Here is a 7,181-nt window from a genome sequence, read left to right as displayed (position 1 = left end):
GTATTCACCTAACATTTAAAAGAGACCTGGTTTGATATTAGGAAGGATATGGGTTGTAAAAAATCTGTCAAATCTTGCTTGTGAATAAGCAAACAGATGAAAACTTTTTTCCTAGAAAGACCAACATTTAAAATGCAGTTAATGTTATATTCAAAAATGAGGAGGAAGCCCATGAACTCATCAGGAAAGGAGTTACAGGAGTCAGAGCCACAGGCAGATTTTCACCTTTGTAGGACTGGAAGTGTTTTTAGAACAGCTATCACCCTCTGGCACCCTAAGAAAGAAGGCAGGTTTAAGGCACTTCTGCATTAGCTTCACTTTTGAGACCTGGAAGCTATGTCCATTTTTATACTGTCTATGGCTGGGCTTACCCTCTGCTATTTGAATCACTGTACTGTGTTTTTTTTTCCCCGATTGGTGCCTTTTGGAGAATTTTATTAAAAATGTCAGATAAAAATTTTGACCTGTAGATCTTTGTGCTTCAGTTTTGGTGACTGGTGAACATCAAGTTTTGTTTACTGTTCTTTTGGTTTACTAAAGCAGAAATGACAGTGGGGTCTTAGGACCTGCAGCTTGCTGCCATCAACTGATGCAGTAGATTTTTCTTGTGGCACTCCACCCTCCCTCAAATTCTGTCACCAAAAAAACATGTTTAAAGTTTATGAGTGATACCACAGTGGCTACATCCATCTTTCATACAGTCTATAGTTATTGGCCTCCACTAGCTTCACTAACATCTTTAAATAGGTCATCACTGATTACTACCCAATTTTATATCTACTGCAATAGAGCATGTAGAAACTGATGGTTTGGTTACTGACAGACTCAAAGAGCTCCTTACTTGGCTGTAAACTCATAGCAAAATTATATCACTACTCCTCAGGCTTTGGGTCTTCATACCTGACAGTTACATGAGGAGAACCCAACAGAAATCAAAGAATTTGTTTTTTCCCATGTATCCCAGTACCCGAAGAAACCCTTAAATGTGGTTTCACATCAGTATACTGACAGTACTTTGGCTAGCTGCGCCTATGAATACACCAGTTGATCGCTTTTTCCAATGTCTGCTTCCAGATCCTTCCAGGGGATCCTTAAATCTGCTCCAAAGCCAGCAGGGATATGTGTCAGTCTGCCCAGATGGGAGACACCCAAATGAAATCCCTACCACCAGCCTGATCCGCCTAAGCATGCCCATCTCGACGTGGAGCCGCAGCAACAGCAGCTTCAGTCTGAGGCCCTTCCAGATCACTGAGCTCCAGGAGTGGCAGAGGCCAGCTGCCCTGCAGATAAACCTCATTTCAGTCGATTGCGTCCTCAGTTTCATTCCATCGTTTGGCAACCAGAGCTGGGTGACCATCAGTGAGGGTCAGCATGAAGTCTGACAACAAAAACTGATTCGAAATCAACATTATTTTTCAGCTCAGCTCACTCTTTAAACTGTTTGTGATGTCCAGTTCAGGATAGTTTACAGCATGGCCTTTTAAATAAGCATGCACCAATGTGTACAGAAGCTGATACAGTTTGATATTGTGCAGATATTGACTGTTAGATCAAAATTCTAACAACTTAAGTTTGTCTCTTGAGTCTGTTGTTTACTAAAACCTAATACATTTAATTATTAGGGTTAGTGAACACATTTCTTTTAGTTTGTTTTGAGCAGAGCTGTACAACAGGCACATGTCTAAACTGTATCTTCATGCATCAAATAATGCAGGTAAATAATTTAAGTAGAACGTTAAAAGGAATGCACTATACGTTCCTCTTAGACTTCTCCTTCATTGGCTTTTGCCTTTTTTATCCAGTCGGGCATTTGTTATGAAAAGCATAGACTGTATGTGAAGGATGGAAATGGCATCAGTGAAATCACCCATTTATTTCTGGGCTCCACATTTTGAAGCCTCATTATTGATGCTTATTTCCCCCTTCCCTCGTTTATTTGTTTATTCTTTTTTGATATTGTTTTTACTTACATTTTTATAGATAAGGCAAATTCTATTATTAGACAAGGATAACCTAAATTAATAAATATTGCAATGTCTTTAATTATGATTTTATTCATTAAGGAGAAAGAGTTACCCAAATCTATCTGGCCCTGTATTTGCCCCTAAAACTAATAACTGGTTGTCTCACCCTTGGCAGAAAGAACTGCAATCAAGCCTTTACTGTAACTGGCAGTAAGTTTTTCAGTTTGTTCTGTGAAGGAATTTTTGGACACTCTTTCTTGCAATTTTCTTTTAAAAATGCAGCCAAACTGGATGGTTTTCAAACATTTGTCACCTTAAAGCATTTCAGTCTGATCAGACTCCCGACTTTGACTTTGGCTCTTTCAAAACCTTCATTTTGTTTTTTTGCAGAGGTGGACTTGATGGTGCATTTCGGATTTCCTTGTAGGATTAACCTAAGTGGACTTGAGCTCTATAGCACAAACTGATTATTCTCTTTCACGTTTTTCTGGTGAAGAGAAGACTTCATTAAGGTAATGGCCGGCCACTTCGGTGAGGGTTTCACCACTGTTCCAATTTTTCTCTATTTGTGGGTGACACCTCTCACCGTGGTTCTCTGGACTCCCAAAGCTTTAGAAGTGGCTTTATAATCCATTCCAGACTGACAGATGTCAATGACTTTGTTTCTCAGCTGTTTCTTGAGATCATGATCGGTTGCTTTTTCAGATCTTTTAGATAACGTCACTTTGTCAGACAAAGTTTTAATTTACACACGGTTCACGGGGCGACCCGGGATGCAGACATTACTGAAGTGAGGGAGCTTTATTAATGGAGGGTGAACATACAAAAGGCGAGGGTGGCGAAAAACAGAACTGAGAGTAACCTAAACTGGGAAAAGCTAAGCAAAAGCAAACTTGAAACCTTGAGACATGAAACAGAGACACCACATAGGATGACGGAGGGAGCCACACAGACCAGAAAACACCAAATAACGCAGACGAACCAGCAACAAGCAGGAGAACACACAGGGCTTAAATACACACAGCAGTAATCAGGGGATGGGAGACAGGAGGGAAACATACGTGGGAGAAATCACAACTGACGAGGCAGGGGAAACGTAAACTGAACACACTCACATAAGACAAGGACCTTCAGAATAAAACAGGAAACTAACAGACGCAGAGAACCAGACAAGACACTGAACTAAACAGACTCACAAGCAGACACAGTGACACCATGGACAGACAGAGGGAACACATAGAAGTGGGAGCAGCAGGCACAAAACAAAACCCTAACGAATGGCAAACCGAACCCAAAGACATGACAGAATAAACAAGAACACAGAATAATATAAAGAAACACAAAACACTGAGTCATCAGACTCAGGACCATGACAAAGAATACACAAACTGCTGCCTGTGTTGGCACACCTGTCAGAGTGGCCACGCCCCCTTCTTGTAAGCCTCAACAAAATACAAAATAAGTGAATTATCCAAAAAATAAATAGAATAAAATTGCCCATTATGAAAGTAAGAAAGAGGAAACTTCCGAGGGAGACAAACACTATTTTAAGTGCCACGTCTAAATATTCCTTTAATGCTAATAAGTTGTGCATTTTTAACACATGGCTCCGTCAGGACTGTATTGTTCCTGTGAAATGCAGGAACTGCTGTACTGACTTCATATTTCAGCTGCTTAGGATGACAATTCGAATGCAGACTCTTTCAGTCATGGGACTGTGGCAAAATTCACCATCTTGAGCCACGACTATTGAGATTATCTTTCAAAGGAAGAAAGCAAATGTATTCAAACAAACTGCAAGTTTTATATATTTGTTATCCACATAAATAATCTATGGCGGTTTTATAATAACAAACCAGCAACTTCTTGGCGATTCTTTACATGCATCTCTTGGTGATTTTTTCTCCAATTAAGATGCCACCAGGATTAAAGTTTGGGCAGAGGAAGAGAAATGTTTTACTGTCAAGGTACCTGTGGAGGGGATGCAGACTACCACTGGATGCAGTGCCATAGCTACTTTATGCAATGCTGGAAGTTGTGGAAAAATTGAGTTACTCATTACTGCTATTGTCGTGGCCATGGCAGCATCTAGACCTGCTTACCTTTCTTCTCTCTACCTTTTTTTCTTTTTACTATTCTGACCTTTTCCCACCTCTTTTTCATTCGCTCCGTTTCCAAGGATGTGCATCCTCAGATATCTCAGGCTGAGACTTTTACCGATGCACTTGCTCTCCATCATCTCAGCAATCAGCTGTGTATTTACCTCCAGTGAAAAACTAGTGACATGTTACAACTCTTATACTTGCCTTCATCTCTCATCTCCTTTCCGGGTGAACAGTTAGTCTCAGTCTGTTAGACTCTCTCCATTGGCTGGCGTTTTGAGTCAATCTGTACTCATTAGGCTTCTCTCCTAGCAGGTAAACTCTTACTAAGAAATACTCTGGCTGCCTGTTTATTGGTTGTCTAATGTTATGCACGGCATTCACAGCTTATTGAAAGAAATTGGAGAAAGTTTTCTATTAAATCATCTTTCTGACATGGTTGTCCCAATATCTAAAGTAACCTTCTGTTACCTCCTGAAGCCAAATCATCACAACTCAGTTTCCAAAAAAAGTTTTTCTTTTCAGTAGTATCTTTTAACTTTTATAGCTAGAGCACAAAAACCCACATCTGGATAATCTTATTGTCCAACTCAAGTGTCCTGTTATAAAGCATAACAATGATTTATATAGTGATGTATCAGCACTCATTCATTCACCTTTATACTTACTCATTCAGCAGAAACATCAGTGCATGCAATCGCTCCTTTCTGTGTGGGAGCACTTCTCTGTTGCACTTGTGAATTGCTTTTTCATGCAGTCCACCTCAAAAACTCGGGCTTCAGTCAACGTAGATGGACCATTGTGTCATTTTGATTGATTTTTTGAGAGATTTGAGAAAATCCATGGCTGTGAGTCAGTGGAGGCCAGATATAAAGACAGGGGTTACCTTTGCAGAAATTTTCCTTTATCTTTATCATTTTTATTTGAGTCTAGACACTTTTGCTGAAGACAAGCAGTAAAATATTCTCCTTTCAGTTTCAGTGAGGAATGATGAACCGCTCGCATGCTGAGGGGCATTGCAGAAAAGATTAACTAAAGTTAATTCAAGTCAACTTTGGCCTTAAGAAAATGATACTAGGGTCAACGGGGTGCTGCTAACCTCAGGCAGTTGGCTCTTGGTGCTAATTTGGATACAATTTATATTCAAATGTATAAATCCATGACATTTGCAAACCAGTGGAGAAAAAAACCCAAATTTGTGGCTCTGGAATCCATGTCAATGCTGATTTTAAAATGAGCTCTGTCAGCAGAAAAAAGTGGCCATGTTTAGTAAATCCTGGGACAAATGCAGTCAAATCCTGTGCAGACTTACTGCCATAAGTCTGAAAGACTTTTTTAATCCAAGCCTTTTTCAAACAATAAATAGTGGCTCATTTTGGTGAATTACTCCATATTTATTCCTCTAATGAGCGTGTGATTGGATATAAATGAATAAAAACAACTGGCTGCACAGATTGTGATGTAGTTTAAATTTTAAATGAAGAAAACTGGGCAGTTATCTTGCATGTTCCCTCTGTAGTTGGTTTGGTTCTCTTCAGGTACTTGAGCTTCCTCCAAATGGCGTCTGTGCTCTCCCTTGGAGGTTGAGGAAGATATTATTTGGGAGGCACTCACATCCAAAGCTGCCAGTTGTGCTGGTTTGGGGTTCTAACCAGAAAGCCTTTTGTATGTTTGGTGAAGTGTTTTGGCCATGTCCTACTGGGAAAAGAGTCCTGCAGCAAACCAGGACATGCTGGAGGGAACCCGTCCTTATCCTTCAAGAAGAACTGGAGTAAGTGGTTGAGGAGAAAGAGGCGTCTCTGCTTAGACTGTTACCCTAGAAAATGGCAAAACGTGGACAGAAAAACAAATTCTAAAAAATGCCCTTTTATTTGTCATCATGGGTTTGAGAGTTGTTTGTTGTGAATAATTGAATTCATTCAGAAATAAATTACACTGTGCAAAAAGTGATGAGGTCAGACTGCTATCTGGAGCAAAGCTGACTGTGTTTAAAAAAAGATTTAATAATGATCCATGAGATGTATCAGCCTTTTCAAACAATGTTTTATAGTAGGGCACATTCAGTGCTGGTTTAGATTCTTTTGTTGGATTTGTTCACAATAAGAAAAAAAAAAGAATAATAGGCATGGGAGAGTAACAAACACGTCACCACAATTGAAGCAAGCTGCTGTCATCTCCAGGCTCTACCACCAAATCAACCACAGACAAACAGATCAATAGCACCAACTTGTTGAAAGGTCACTGTGGTGAAAACACCTCTGAAGAGTCGTGAAATTAGACGTGAAGTTAAAAAGGCCGTCAAACATCACGCATCATGGCTGTTTACCTCCCAGCTGTTTATAATAAGCAGTTTTTGAACCAAGATTTAAGTAGCATAAAAGCATTTCTGTTAATACCCTGAAACCTTATATCCCCCACAGTCTCCTTTAAAAGAGGCTGCATGCTATGCACAGATTATACATGAATCAGAGATTGCCACTTACTCATCTTTCCTTAGCTCAAGCACATATTTACTGACAGATAATGCAAACAATAATTCATGGGTAAACATCTTGGTTTACAGTGATTTCTAGAGCATTTTATCCTTTGTTAACAGAATGCAGAGGGGGTGGAATATTTTTTCCAGCTCTGTTGGCTGTTGCTGCGTGCGTAGAAAGTGCGATCATTTCCATTGTTCCCAGTGAATGCATCGTCTCTCCTTTGTGACCTGATTTGGCACCAACCCTGTCGAAAAAGCGCCCCAAACACAAAGGTGGTAATGCTCGTGCCTTGGAGGGTCTCTTTGTTAAGCCGGTGGGAGTTTGATTTGCCACGGGGAGGAAGAAGGAAGCATTCCACGGGGAACGAGGCCCTGTTTTGCTTGCCCTTATTGCAAAGCATAAGCTACAAACAGAGCCGGAGGGAATTGAGGAGGTCAGGCAGCCTGATCAATACGCACATTTCCTCGCTAACCATGTTGAATATGTATGGGAGTGTTCTGCCATGCAGCATCTATTTCCCTCTTTATTTCCTACTTGAATGACACTTTTGTGTGCCCTGGCAACAGTCCCATATCCTTCAAAAAATGGCTCAATTTGGAAGGGAGCTACAGTATGAAACACCTACATCACATCAC

The sequence above is a fragment of the Pundamilia nyererei genome, unplaced genomic scaffold (assembly GCF_000239375.1).
Source record: "Pundamilia nyererei isolate P.nyererei 1_Seehausen unplaced genomic scaffold, PunNye1.0 scaffold00037, whole genome shotgun sequence".
NCBI classification, from domain to species: Eukaryota; Metazoa; Chordata; class Actinopteri; order Cichliformes; family Cichlidae; genus Pundamilia; species Pundamilia nyererei.
The sequence above is the reverse complement of the archived record's forward strand: the minus strand, read 5'-3'. Positions refer to the sequence as shown.